Here is a 16,235-nt window from a genome sequence, read left to right on the forward strand (position 1 = left end):
TCTGTTTAAAAATACTTGAACAAATGCTGTAGAAATCACAGATATAAATGCACCCATGTACCTCTGCACCTGTTTAGGAGCAGGTGTAAAATATACATCCATATAATACATGTAATTACAAAATACGCTCAAAGTACAAGTGCAAATCATATCTCCACCCACATTAAGTCTGCCCCAGAACACATGTACACCAAAAGCACATACAAGTACATGCAATCTTGCCATAAAAGGCATGTACACATGACAATCACTATAAAAATTACCCTCAATCCCCCTAATTCTATAAACTTGCATGCTCAAATGTCCAACACACATGCAAATTTGCAAATGTAAGTTATAGAATAAGGTCAGTTATGTGCATAACAATTCAATATTTGGCAATTAGTTGGAGTTAGCCAATTATTGGCTATAACTGGCCTTAATTGGTGCTAATTGGCATCAGTTAGCAATTATGTGCATAATTGTCCTTAGTCACTATTCTATAAGATGCATGCAGTTCTGTATAATACAAATAAGTTGAGGTGATAGCAATAGAGGCAAGATTTATTAAGTGCATGGTGTGCAACATCTCAAATATAGGGCCCTGTTTACAAAGACGCACTAAATAATTAGCTAGCACTAATATTGCTATGGGCATCTACATGGTTAGTGTGTGCTAAAACCAGGGCCCATGGCATAGTGGCATCAAGACTTCCTATAATATTTGATCTTCAAGCTCAGCTCTGTTTCAAAATGGGTACTGTACCCTCAAGCTGGTGAAATGTTTATTTTAAGGGGCTTTGTTCGAGGTAAAGCTTTGTTGGCAAATTCATAAGTTACACAAATAAAAGACTGTGGCTGTATTTCCACAATAAAAAATAATTTGTCTCCTTATTCCTAATAGGATTGGAGGAGAGGACTGTAAATCAGTGTGTCCATCAGTAAAAGCCTACCGTCTATCATGCCAACTTTTTTAACTGTAAGCTCCTGAGGGAAGGAACACTACTGTCATTTGAATTATCTGCTACAGTTATGTATTGTAATGAGTGCAAGTAACTAAACATACCTCAGCTAAGATTCTGAGGCTATTGATCTGTGAGGTTTCTAACTTGATGAAGACACTATCCCCCAAATTCCATAGATGGCACCTAAAGTTAGGTGAGCAATTGCGCACCAATTATAGAATAGGGTCAGTTATGTACATAGCATTATTAGCTAAGCGCTAAATTGGACATAAGTACCAATAACTGATGTACTATTGGCATTAATTAGCAGTTGTGTATGTGAATGACTATTCTGTATCCTGAGCTTTTATGATCTATAGCAACTGCAAAGGAGGCGTTAACATGAGAGGGGTATGAGCGGGCCAGGGGTGTTCCAACTATTCCTGCGAACCCTATATAAAATAGTTGCATTTACGTACCCAACTACTGCTTTTAGGCACCAGCATTTACACCAGCCATAGACATGGCGTTATATGGTCATGCCTAAAGTTTGGCGAGGAACTGCAGACTTAAGCTAGTTTTCTAGAACAGACGGCACATCATTCTGCTGTTATTCAATACTAGCTTAGCTCCCAGTTTTCTTGGCACCTAACGTTTTAGCAACACTTATAGAATTCCCCCTATATGGACCTCATTAGTATAGGAAGTTTTCCACATGTCTTGCTGGGAACATTATTCATGTGTCATATGGGGTCAACCCATCAAGCTCATCCTGTTTCTAACAGTAGCCAATCTAGTCCCAAAGACTTGGCAGGATCCCACAAACTAGATTCATTACTGGTTGCTCATACCCAGAAATAAAAGCAGTGGGTTTCCCCAAGTCTACATGGTTAATAAGGATTTATGGAATTTCATCTACAAATTTGTCTGAACCCTTTTTAAACTTACTGATGCTAACTGCTTTTACTACAGCTACTGGCAAAAAAGTTCCACAGCTTGTGTGCTGAGTACAAAATAAAACACAAAAAAGGGGGGGTCCACATCTTCCACAAAAAAGCAAAGCAAAATACACAAAAGTGGAAGTGAACCAATTCCAAATGACCAGCCCAGAGAAAACAGTATTTAGAGCACCGAAAGCAAAGTTTATTGGGACCCTGCACGGTCAGTGTTTCAGCTACGAAGCCTTCCTCAGGGGTCTAAAAACATAAAATACAAATTGTGAATATACAATATAAAAACCTATTTAATAATGGTCTATGGACTTTTCCTTAAGGAAGCCGTCCAAACCATTTTTAAAACTCTGCTAAGCTAACCGCCTTTACCACATTCTCTGGCAACGAATTTCAGAGTTTAATTACATGTTGAGTGAAGAAAAATTTTCTCCGATTCGTTTTAAATTTACTACATTGTAGCTTCATCGCATGCCCCCTAGTCCTAGTATTTTTGGAAAGCGTAAACAGACGCTTCGCATCTATCCATTCAACTCCACTCATTATTTTATAGACCTCTATCATATCTCCCCTCAGCCGCCTTTTCTCTAAGCTAAAGAGCCCTAGCCGCTTTAGCCTTTCCTCATAGGGAAGTCATCCCATCCCCTTTATCATTTTCATCGCCCTTCTCTGCACCTTTTCTAATTCCACTATATCTTTTTTGAGATGCGGCAACCAGAATTGAACACAATATTCAAGGTGCGGTCGCACCATGGAGCGATACAAAGGCTTTATAACATCCTCATTTTTGTTTTCCATTCCTTTCCTAATAATACCTAACGTTCTATTTGCTTTCTGAGCCGCAGCAGCACACTGAGCAGAAGGTTGCAGTGTATCATCAACAACGACATCTAGATCCCTTTCTTGGTCCGTGACTCCTAACATGGAACCTTGCATGACGTAGCTATAATTCAGGTTCCTCTTTCCCACATGCATCACTTTGCACTTGCTCACATTAAACGTCATCTGCCATTTAGACGCCCATGTGAGAAATTAAGCCGCGTTTGCCATAAAAATGGGCGATAATGAGACTAAAGGCAAAAGATTGTGTCTATGAACAGGATAGAAGTAACAAAAAGGGACACCGCTGTGAGGTAGACAAACTGGATGCAGACATCATGAGAAGGAAGGGGAGCAACAAGGCTAACAGGGGAGAAGAGAGGTAGACAAAAAAAAAAAAACAAACAAACAAAAAAGACACGGGCTACTACCAGTGAAACAGGCTGCAAAAACCAAAATGGAAAACAGGTATACATACCTACACGGTGCAGTCCAGACTGCAGTGAAAAGTGAACAAACAAACCGGTACCCCGGTTACGCGCCAAAATTAAAAAGCAATGACATAGTAGAGCGTCACTGGCAAACAGTGACAAAAGGATAATAATTAATAGTAAAAATAATACAAATGAAAATAAAATGAGAAAAAAGTAAACAAGTAACCATATTCTGTACGGGGCAGTCTAAAAGTCATGAGAAAGTAGGCGGGGCCCAAATATTGTGTATACTAGAGTCAGTTGGCAAAACTTGCCAATGTTGCAAAAGACGAGGGAGACAGACGAAAAAAGACATACAGTGGCAAAAAAGGGTTGTTTGGAGACAAACAATAAGAGCTTTTGTTTGCAAATAGTCAGCACGTCAATTGTATGGCTAATTCCTAATAGTGTGAAAAACAAAAAATTTTATGTCGTCAGTGTTGTGTCCAGCCTGTATCCAATGTTCTATCAGGGGTGCAGTTTTTATCTGTCTCTTAATGCAACTGCGATGTTCTATAATCCTGACTTTTACCACCTGATTACTTTTTCCAACATATAACATTTCACATGGGCACACAATTATATACACCACATTCTGAATCTTACAAACTAGATCCATTACTGGTTGCTCACACCCAGAAATAAAAGCAGTGAGTTCCCTCAAATCTAAATGGTTAATAAGGGTTTATGGAATTTCATCTACAAATTTGTTTGAACCCTTTTTAAACTTACTGATCTGTTTTTACTACAACTACTGGCAAAAAATTTCCACAGCTTGTGTGTTGAGTACAAAATAAAAACATACTCCCCCTTTTTTGTTTTACATGTACTACCAATTAGTTCCATGGAGCATCCTCTTGGAAATGTAACCAACGATACCCTATTTACCGGTTCCACCTCACACATGAACTTTATACTACTAATAATTTCTATAGCATTACTAGAAGTATGCAGTGATGTACACAACCATGTAAAACAATCCCTTGCTTGACAGAGCTTAAAATCTATTCAAGACAAACCAGACAAATAAGGGATTAGGGAGTTTCATTTATTATGGGAATGATGAAAATGGGCACTGAACATGGGATAAGAGGTAAAGGCAGCCTCAAAAACGTAGGCCCATTTTATCCATTGGTCTTCTAGTAGTCCAACTCTTGCTTCAAAATCTGCATGTATTGTGAGATTTTTTGTTTCTGGAAAATTTTTGTTTTGTTTTTTCAAATTTTGATATGCTTTATTAAAACTTTTAATTTGCAAATGTTATGCCCTTTCCTACTGTCATCCTTTTGGATCTGGTTTCCATTTGTTTTTGAGCATCATCTTTTGGCATCAATAAACTTTTTCACCTAAGGAGAAATTAGGTCTTACCTGCTCATTTGCTTTCCTTTAGTCCCTCCGGACCGGCCCAGAATGACTGATGGGTTGTGCACGCCTACCAGTAGGTGGAGACTGAGAAGACTGATTTTGAGGCAGCCAATAAAAGTCGTGCTCCGCCCCTTGGAAACCTCAGTATTCGCATAGCAAAGCAAAAGGAAAGAGAGACACTAAACATCTGTGTGCCAGTCGGTTCATACAGCCACCTACCAACAAAAAGAACTTGCTGGCCATTGTCGAAAAATTTCAACTACTCCAAACTGAGTCAACAACATCAACAGTAATGTGCCTATGTGCAACCGCGTAGAAACAGTTGAATAGATAGATATATATACTGTAGATATATATAGAGAGAAAGATATATATATAGATATATAGATTTATTATTATTATTATTTTTTTTTAGTCAAACAGCTCCCTACAGAGACAAGAGTGAATGACCAAGAACAAACTGAATACCAAATAGGGAGGGCCAATCCGGAGGGACTAAAGAAAAGCAAATTAGCAGTAAGACCTAATTTCTCCTTCCTTAGCGTCCCTCTGGACTGGCCCAGAATGACTGATGGGAAGTACCAGAGCAGTAAACCATGGAAGGGACCAAACTAGAACCACTGCAAGATCCCGGTAAATGAAAACCAAGACCCAACACACCTGGACATCTGTCCAGCTATATCAAACAAATAACGATGTCCAAGACACCCGAACACTGGAGCTCAGTTCCCGCCTTGTGGGCCGCTAAAAGAGCAACCAGATGCAATTCTGTCCAGCTCATGATCTGACCTGAACGCCAGAATACCAAAATCTAGAATAAGCCTCATCAGAGTTGCCAAAGAACGCTCCTGTCAACTGGAGACATGAATCCTTTCAGAACGAGCAGAAGGAAGAAACTGTGCACCAAGACAGCAAGAAATGACCTATCAAAATACAGAACAATGGATGTACAAGATAACTCTGGAACTAAGCACTCTCCCCCTATCATGTAGAGGCAGTTACCACGTAGACTGCCCTGCCAACCTTCTCGAGGAATGAAGTGCCTGCAAAACCCCAGACAGGTCCTAGAAGAATAAGGAGCATAGACTGGAAATACTAAGGAGTGACCAGACTTTCTGAAGAAAGAAACTGGTACCCAATGTTCTCAAGGGCCCAAGCCATCAAAAGAAAGAGAGCCCTAAGGCAGAGAGAGAGAGAGAGAGACCGAGACCCCTAACTCGTCCATGAAATGACTCTGAAGATAAGAGGGGAAAGAAAAGAGCACAAAGAAAGATGAAGAAGCAGAGAGAGAATAAATTATGAGTGAAATCACAAAGAGTAAGAAAGTCACTCGGGAGACAAAAGAGGCAAACACTGTTGCAAAAAAACCACACAGTCTCAGAAAGATTTGAAACGAGTCACTCAAAGAGCAAACTGAAAGAAGCCAGCATGACAACCTGACTGAAAGAGAAAATAAGGTTATTCTACCCCACCCCAAAATACTCACGTATATGTGTCACTGTTTAACAGCAACAGACCAGTCCATGGGTATAGGAGAGATGTCCGAGGGATCCCAAACTAAAACAAAAGCCAAAGAAGTAGAGCTTTGACAAGAGCAAGCATCTAAGCTAAGTCAACAGAAGGAGATCCCCAGTGTCTGAAAAATGGGTCCATCAGCGACAAGGCAGAAGGCATCAAAAGGCTGTATATGACCCAGTCATCAGCCCTGGAAAGAACTGTGAGTTGCAGAACTACTGAATTATTGATACGAACAACCACTGAATATGGCCTAGGAGATCAAACCAAAAAGCACGAGGAAATCGAACTGTGCCTTATCATCCCTCAAGAAAAACCTAGAGGAATCTCTCTGTCTCACAGGAAGACTCACAGCTCATTGAGACTGCCGATGTCACTGCTCTGACAGAGGAGAAAACACACACAAGGGCCTCCATGACAAACCAGTGCTGAGTTCCCAAAGAGAAGGCGCCACTCAGTGTCGCAAGTGAATCACTTTGACCCTGGAACCACAACTGTCATCCCAGCCTAGTCAAGGTAAGAGACTGGCAGCAGCGAGAAATATGAGCTCCAGAAAATTCCCACTGTCAACCAAGAAGCCCAGCAGGCAAGATGGTAAGAATAACCGAGTAAGGAACACTGTGTGAGGGCTAGGCGGAACTCCTTTCATCTCAACAACTGCTCAATAGCGATAGAGCTGTTGGAGGGAAAACAGCCGAGATCTCAGGAGGAAAGCCATCTTCACACTCCCAATTCCTGGAAAATAACAGATACAGGAAGCCAACCGGCCTCCACAGAAAAGGAAAAAAAAACAGCTAACTACTCTGCAAATCGAGCAGGAGGAAATCTGCAGAAACGCCTGACATCTTATGTTGGGGAGTTCCCAACTCATTAGGAAGCCACCAGGAAACTTGTAGGAGTCAGAAAAAAAAAAAGACAAATGATCAAGAATAGCTGCCAAAAACGTGTCTGACTGAGGGAATGAGAGATGAAACAGTTAGTCCTGGTGCACTATTCTCGCACTGTAGGATCTCAGTTAGACAGGGTTAAACAGAGCAGAGGAAGGATGTAAGAGAAATGCTGAAGATAGCAACCCCTGGTGAGGATAAGCCACGTGGGATGCAATAAACACCAAAGGAGATAGTAAGGGATGCATTCAGCATGCTGAGAAAGGCACTGTCAAGCCTTTGAATAATTTAGAGTTTGAGGATCTCAGAGAGGAAGAACAACAAGAAGGCACCTAGCTGCTTCAAATGGTGAAAGAAATGAGGTCACCGACGAGAAGAGATCACAAAGGAGAAAACATAATAAACAAGCAAGAGAAAGTGAATCAAAATCCACTAATGGCAATATACGCAAGCTGTGATAGCTAGCAACCTTGTGCTAATACCTGGAAGAAGGATACTGATATGCCAAGTATTGAAACAGTGGAAACCATGCGCCCACAAAAAAAAATGCTTTGGCTTGAAATAACAGTTATAAATTCCTTGCAAACAGCTGAGGAAAGGCCACTGATACACCAGGTATGTAGAGAAACAAACTGTAGACTATGATCTCAGTAGGATCGTTTGAATAGAAAAAACTGTCAATGCAAAATACACATAACAGCAAGTAACAAACATTACAGAAATTCCTTGACGTCTGGAATACTGAAGGAGAAAATACCATATGTTTCCCCAAGGCTAAAAAAGGTCCCCCTGAGAATAGACCCACAGAAACAGAAAAATATGAGAAACTGACATGCTGACACAATCTCTGGTAGACATACATTATGCCTTTTCTAAAGTGTAAAAGTCTTCTTCTTTTTTTTTTTTTTTAAAGAGCGTGACAGAATAGGAGAATCATCTCCAAACTGTCCACTGGGCTATGGGGAACGTAGCAGTTCAACAGATAGTGCTTCACTACCTAACTCAGGGATGAGAGGAGATGAGCACCTAATGTAGCAGACCAGAGAAAGTAAGGAGATCTTCCAACAGTAAGGATCTTCCAAGAGAACACACTATAATATACAATAGTGGGAGCTGAACCCACAGAGACAGGTGCCCAAACAGTTGCTCTAACTAAAAGAGCACAACTCACTGGTCATACCAAACCAGTCAGACAGTCCTCGGGAATAAAACTCCGCATGAGCAAGGCTAGAAGCATTTGCTGAACCGCCAGGCAGTACCAGTGCAGCTACTGGCCACAAACCTGAAAGGCATGAACAAACAGCAGAACAGATGGACGATAGGTAACAGTCCCAGAGATTATCAGGTCTGGCACATGTCTAGAACCCTAGAGTACCAGAGAGAACATATCACAGCAGATAAAATGATAAAACAGACTGTAAAAACAGACCCTTAATAAATAAATAAATAAGGGAGTAAATTCCAGGAGAATACAAAAGGGAAAGAAACCTGAACCATGTAGAGAAATATTAGATCATGCCCTGGCATTATACAGAGACCAGAGACATTCTAAATAACTTGTCTCTGCATTAGTCAGTGTTCGGCAGGCAAATGAGACACCATCAACAAGTAAACTGTACTAGTATAAAACCAATAGGTTATGTCCTTGCAGATTTCCAATTCTAGAAAATAAATATTAGATATTGTCCATACACCATACAAACTGTAGAGAAGTACAGACAGTTTCCATGCCCCATTTAGATGCCAGAGAAAATAGCATATTGTGTCCTTGCAACACCCAGAATCTAAAGAAATTATTTTATCCTGCATATACAGAATCTGGTAGTCAGAAAAGAATCCTTACCAGAGATAGTTTTATTTACACTCATATTGTATCAGATTCTGGCAGCTTCGATGCAAGGAAAGGAAAACCACAGGACAGAGTACCGGAGCATCCTGCTCCAGACAAACACAAAACATAGCAGTCTGCACTCTAGCTCACTTCACCATAAAGCAGCTGAAAGAAAAAAATAGAAAGAGAGTCTGCCCCCGCACACTCAATCCTCTCACTCTGCAATGGCTGTTTGTCCTTCAAATTAGCACAAAAGGCAGAGGAAACCTTCCCCCCTCCAGAGGAGACCCTTCCAGAGGAGACCTCGTAGCACTACTGAAGAGGCCGCCGGAACAATAGCAGACTGCTATCAGAAAGGTCTGAGCTGCTTCCTCACAGCTATAAACAAAATGGCGGAGTTTCCCGCCAAAAACCCAAGCAGTGTAGAAAGCCACTGACGCCATACTGAAAACTAGCACAGCTTTGCTAAACCAAGAAGTCCTCATTCGTCCACACTGATTGCGTGCTTGTTTGGGTTATTTTAAATGGAACCCCGTGGTTTTTTTTTTTTTAACTGAACACCTGTCCAGAACATCCACCTGGTGCATGAATCCAAAATCAGAACAGAGGAAGAGGAACTATAACATGCTCCCGAGCCCAAAACCCTGCAGAGAGACAGCCACGACAGCAGGCTAAAGCCATTGCACCTGCCTGCTTTTAGTTTTGTTGTGGTTTTTTTGTTTTATTTTAATATCATAGTGGCTGTTCCCCGCAGCTCTGCAAACTCCCTTCCCTCGAAGTGGTTGAGGACAGCAACAGACCACAGTCTACCCTGAGCCCTCAGGCATACAGGGAAAGCTCAGGGATAGGAGGGGGGAGGGACCCGGCCACTCAAGTGTAGCACCCCCGAGGCATTAGAGAACCCTCGCGGGCCTCAGCCTCTGCCAGCAGATAACCAAAACAGCGCACAGATGTATAAGAAAAAAGAAAACTTCAAACTTATTAGATTGAGAAATAAATAGGTACATTTACCTGAGCTAACAGAAATTAGAAATTAGAAAACAGAATAGACATTTTGAGACCAAGGGGCTCACAACACCTACCGCCTGCTGGAGAATACTGAGGTTTCCAAGGGGCTGAGCACGGCTCTTATTGGCTGCCTCAAAATCAGTCTTCTCAGTCTTCACCTGCTGGTAGGCATGCACAACCCATCAGTCATTCTGGGCCGGTCCGAAGGGACGCTAAGGAAAGGTTCATTTATTTGGATTTATTTACTGCTTATTTGAAGGAATTCACTCAACCTGGTGTACAGCAAGAGTAAGGTCAAACATAAGCAATAGACACTTACAGCAGTAAAAATATTCAAATTACAATACAAATCATGGCATGGAGGGGCATAATCGAACGCGAATGCCTATCTCCATGGGCGTCTATATCCAAAAACGGGTACGTGAAGAGGCGGGCCAGACCGTATTGTCGAAAACAATGGATGTTTTTCAGCTGGGCGTTTGTTTCTTTTAGCGATAATGGAAACTAAAAACGCCCAGCCCAAAAACGTCCTAATCCAAGCCATTTGGTCATGGGAGGGGCCAGGATTCGTAGTACACTGGCCCCCCTGATATGCCAGGACACCAACTGGGCACCCTAGAGGTCAGTGCGGTGGACTTCAGAAAAAGCTCCTACATGCATAGCTCCCTTACCACGGGTGGTGAACACCCAACCCTCTCCGCCAAAACCCACAAATGTACAACACTATCATAGCTCTTAGGGGTGAAGGGGGCACCTACATGTGGGTACAGTGGGTTTTGGAGACCTCCCATTTACCAGCACAAGTGTTACAGGGAGGGGGGGATGGTTCTGGGTCCACCTGGCTGAAGTGCACTGCGGTACCCACTAAAAGTGCTCCAGGGACCTGCATACACGCAGGCCTCTAGGACTTGTTGCTGCTATATAACATTGGCACACCAGTTGACACCTGAAGACTAATCTCTCCGAAAACATCCTTTATTGGAATAAGCACGCTTACTCACAGTTAACTGCAGATCAGAGGTTGTGCCCCACTGGCAACGAGTCTCCCTGGTACTAAGATGAGCAGTAGGTCAGAGCTGGCAGAATGCTGTACTATGCCCTCTTTCAGCCACATTCAAGGTAAGAACTAAGTTCTGTAACGTGGCTAACACGTGAAAGGGATCTAAAACTGGCTTACAAAAATGGCCACTACCTCATGGACTACCGGAAACAAAACAGGGCACACTCTGACCCAGTAAGCAGGGGGAAAAGCACCATGGGAGTACAGCCTACCAACTACCAACATCGTGAGCATTTGCCACAAGCTAGTGGAATCACGGAGCCCAATACCCTACACCCACGTAACAGAAAAGGTGTCACACTCACCCGAGAGCCACATCAGAACCAGGGAAAGGCTGTCACAGGAAAGAACACAATCTGCTGTCATGGAGGTGGGTACGGCATTTGAGGCTGGCATAGAGGCTGGAAAAAAAGTTTTTAAAGTGTTTTTTTTGTGGGAGGGGGTTAGTGACCACTGGGGAAGTCCGGGGAGGTCATCCCCGATTCCCTCCAGTGGTCATCTGGGCAGCTGGGGCATTTTTGGGGGACTTGTTCGTGAAAAAAAAGGGTCCAAAAAAGTGACCCAAAATCGCAGTAAAAATGCCTTTTTTTCAATTATCAGCTAAAGACGCCCACCTCTCCTTGGCCGATAACCACGCCCCAGTTCCACCTTCACCACGCCTCCGACATGCCCCCGTCAACTTTACCCATTTCCGCAACAGATTGCAGTTGGAAACACCCAAAATCGACTTTCGATTATACTGATTTGGGCGCCCACGGGAGAAAGACACCCATCTCCCGATTTGGGTCGCAATATAGGCGTTTTTCACTTTTGATTATAAGCAGGATAGTATGCTACATTACACTGTCAATACAATGTGCAATAAAACATTTTAATAGACAGCACAGGGTGTAAGCAAATATGAACATATAAATAGAATAGAGTAATAGGAGTAAGAAAATAAGGGGACTAATTTAAAGAAAAGTTGAACAGTGCTTGAACATTATCTTAGCTAAGGTAGGAGTAGATAAACATCCTGCTATAGATAAACATCCTGCTGTAGTATGTGAGCACGGAATTCATTTTGTCTGGGCTTCCAAAACAGTATTTTGAAATAGTGTCCAAGTGCAAATGTTTTACCTTTAAAAACGCTCCTTATATATAGTTTCTTTCGAACTTCATTTTACTATAATCTACCTTTTGAAAAATTAAAATGTTACTGTGATCATTTATCTTAAAATGTCCTCCTTCCAGTGATTATATCACATTTTATCTCTCTATATAAAACGCACCTCCAATGTTCTCATGAAGCCTCAGAAATTTCTTCCCAACGTTCTAAAGTTGAAGCTGTAGGATCGCAGTTTGTCTGCCCCGCCCTCGCATCAGAACGTGATGACGTCGAGGGCGGAGCACTGACACTAAACGATTCAGATCACACGCACCACGAGTTTGACAGCGCAACCCACAATCTCAACCAGCCACCTAACATTGCCTAAACGAATGATGTTGATGTCATTTGCAAACACTAGAGGGAGGGAGCGAGCCAGCCTGAACGTGACAGGTAGGGACGGAGGCAGGCAGCCACAACGATGGAGGGAGAGTGGGAGCAAGCCAGACAGGACAGCCTGCCTGAACGTGGGACTGAAAACACACACAAGACCCCCCCCCCCCCCAAAACGGACCCACAGGAGGCAAAAAAACAGAACCCCAAAAGCAGAACTCACCGAGCAACACACCGCCACCCCCTGGCAAACGCAATCACAAAAATCCCAGAAACTCAGTTCTCCCCCCAAGTACACGGTCCGCCCATCAACAGCCCTCCTTTGTTTCCTGCTTCCCAACCACAGCATTAAAATCAGTTCACTAACCTGACAGAAGCAGAGTCCAGCCGGCTCCCCTTCAGCTTTCCCCTACTCTATCAGCGTCCCACCCTTGCGTAAACAGGAAATGAGGGCGGGACCACAGCTGAAACAGAAGGGGAAAGCAGAAGGGGAGCCGGCTGGACTCTGCAACAATCAGCGAAAAGCAACAAAGAATAATAATTAAAAAAAAAAAAGCCCTTCAATGCTGCCACAACAACTTTTGAACAAGGTACAGTTCACAAAAAAAAAAACCAAAAAACCTAAATGTCTCTCTCAAACAACTCCACCTCTCTCACATACACAGTCAGTCACTCCAACACACACATTCACTCTCTCTCTCTCTCTCTCTCTCTCTCTCTCACACACACACACACACACAGTCAATCTCACACATACTCTCCCAAACATACACACTCCAAGGAAAACCTTGCTAGCGCCTGTTTCATTTGTGTCAGAAACGGGCCTTTTTTACTAGTTACATTAGAAATCACTACTGCTAAGCAGCCCCACCATTATTACTCCTTGCACCAGATACCGCTTTGCAGTGAGAACTAGATCTATAGTAGTTCTCCCCCTCTCATCTGTTCCAGGAGATGGTGTCCACAACACAGAAGAAACCAGTCTTCGCAAAAGGACAACAACTGCCAAAAACAGCGAAGATGACACCAAAAAAGGAAAAAATAATAAAAATTAAAAAGGAAAAAATAAAAAAGAAATAAAAAATAAAACAAATAAAATCCAAAAATAAAATCAAAAACAGACCCAAAATAATGATAAAACTTTGAATTTATTAAGGTGATATGACTCGACACAGCTTTGTTTTGGCCCAACTGGCCTGCGTCAGGAGTCTGTTACACCATGTACATATTCTCTAGTTGTATCAATATTTATGTGAAGAATGTTCTGTCAAACGATACCTTATTGCAATAACTCAACCTTTAAAAAGGCTGTGTGCACAATCTTGCAACAATCGCTATGGAAAACTGTAGCTGGAAAACCTTCATACTAGAGTAGCTGTAAATCAGCCTCTCATTCACTGAATGAGGCAGTCGTTTATGGTATCTAGAAACTAAATTCCTAACATGAATTTTGTTATCTTTTTTAATTTCTGTTAGCATTCTTCAACATGATCAGCCAGATGAAGTATTTACCACTGCTCTACTCTTTCCTGTCATGCATGAAATTTCTATCAAAGATCTCACAGTGCATTCTGTTTCCTGCAACATTGTTATCTTGCTTTACCTTATGCCTTCCTCAACACAGATCAGATAAAACTTGAGGGGTAGTGCTTTATCATTTCAATATAAAATTTGTGCTCTTATCCAATCTGAAAACGGAGGACTAATCCTCAAAAGCTCATGCCTCCATAAATAGGTTAGCCTATAAAGGCACCACCTATCTCTTTTTACTTTTATCACAGTCTCCCATTGGTAATTCTTCATTTTACCAGGTCATTTAAATCAGTGTTTCCCAAGTAAGGTCCTGGAGTACCCCTTGCCACTCAGGTTTTCAGGATATCCACAATGAATATATGCATGCACTTAATTTGCATGCACTGTCTCCCATTATATGCAAATCTCTTTCATGCATATTTATTGTGAATATTCTGAAAACCTGACTGGCAAAGGGGTACTCCAGGACTTTACTTGGGAAACACTGATTTAGAACCATATCTCCATTTTATTAAATGTAAGACTTCTGACATTTGCATACAAATATACAAACAGATTTTGAATTATTATTCACAACCTGCCTTGCAGTTGATAGATTCCTGTCTGTTCTTCATTTAATTATACCTGTAATCCACTGGTTGCCAAATCTTGACCTGGAGTCACCCCAGTCAGTCAGTCAGTTTATCCATATTGAATATTCATGAGAGATGAGAACATAAAGAGTAGCCATACTGGGTCAGACCAATGGTCCATCTAGCCCAGTATCCTGTTTTCCAAACAGTGGCCAAGCCAGGTCACAAGTACCTGGCAGAAACCCAAATCGTGGCAACACTCCATACTACAAATCCCAAGGCAAGCAGTTGCTTCCCATGTCTGTCTCAATAGCAGACCATGGACTTTTCCTCCAGAAATTTGTCCAAACCTTTTTTAAACCCAGATACACTAACCGCTGTTACCACATCCTCCGGCAAAGAGTTCCAGAGCTTAGCTATTCGTTGAGTGAAAAAATATTTCCTCCTATTTGATTAAAAAGTATTTCCATGTAAATTCCTCAAGTGTCCCTTAGTCTTTGCACTTTTGGAACCAATAAAAGAATAGATTTACTTCTACTCTTTCTACCCCACTGCTTCCACTGCATGCAAATCTCTCATGAATATTCATTGTGGATATCCTGAAAAACTGACTGGCTGGGGTACCTCCAGGACCAGGTTTGGGAACCACTGGTGTAATCTATACTATGATGAGGAGTTTGTGCCTGTTGGATGAAACAAAACAGGAAAGATATTAGTACTGTATCTTTAAGTATTGTTTTTAAAGTGTTTGTAACTGTATTTTATTGTTATCCTCCAAGAACATTTGGATTGTGCAGAATATAAATACTGTAAATAAACAAAATGCCAGCTTTTCTCCCATGATGTAGTTTTAAAAAGGTAACACAGAGTGTAGGAGCCAGCAGCTGGCTTCCATCCTAATTAATGTAAAACCTATCCTTTCAGAATAGGCTCCCCCAAAACAGTGCCCAATTCCTATCTATCACTTTTCTCGGCATCATTGTCTTATTTATGCATTCAGACTTTGAAGCTTGGTTTCCCTCTGGGACCTGGACACAAAACGGGAAACATTTCTGAGAATGCTTCCCTGAAAGTTTTGGATTTCTACAGTTGTGTGCAAAAAGTATAGGTTCCCCTAATCAAACTGTATGTTTTAATGAATTAAGGGGTCATTTAACAAAGCTGCAGTAGAAAGTGGACTTAGCAAGTGGGAAAGACCCGTGTAAGGACACACTAAGGTCAGTCACCACCTTGTCCTTATAGATGGTTAATAAATCCCAATAAATAAAATAAAATTTCTACCACAGCTGGAAAATGGCTGATGTTCCATTTTCCAAATTAATGGCCACATGTTAAATGTTGCCATTAGTGTGTGAACATTAACAAAAATTAGAACATGAACCCTTACTGCCACTTATTTTGTAGGTGGTAAGGGCTCATGGGCTAATCTTGCACTAATCAGTTAGCGAGTTGGCATTGCCACGTGCTTACTAATTAGCGCAGAAACGCCCATTCCATGCCTCTAGACAGGTAACCCCCCCCCCCCCCCCCCCCCCGGCCAAAATATAATTTTTTTTTTGCGCATAGGTAGCATGCTCACATTTGAATCTTACCATGGTATGCCTCAGTGTTAGGGGTCCTTTTACTAATTTGCAGTAAGCACTAAGAGGTCCTTTTACAAAGCCACGGTAAAAAGTGGCCTGCAGTAGTGGGAGCGTCTTTTGGGAGTGCACTGGGCCACCTTTTACTGTGGCTGGGAAAAAGGTCATTTTTTTAATGGGCCGGGAAATGGGCGTGTGCAAAAATTAAAACTAGCACGTGCCTATTTACGGCCTGAGCC

General features: G+C 41.9%; 1 protein-coding gene across 1 annotated transcript in view; it reads right to left on the minus strand.

Moving 5' to 3' along the window:
- IGSF11 (immunoglobulin superfamily member 11) overlaps positions 1-16,235 on the minus strand; it is a 183,932-nt gene that overhangs the window by 136,092 nt on the left and 31,605 nt on the right. The gene's annotated exons all lie outside the window — the stretch shown is intronic.

This window comes from Microcaecilia unicolor, chromosome 5 (assembly GCF_901765095.1).
Source record: "Microcaecilia unicolor chromosome 5, aMicUni1.1, whole genome shotgun sequence".
Taxonomy (NCBI): domain Eukaryota; kingdom Metazoa; phylum Chordata; class Amphibia; order Gymnophiona; family Siphonopidae; genus Microcaecilia; species Microcaecilia unicolor.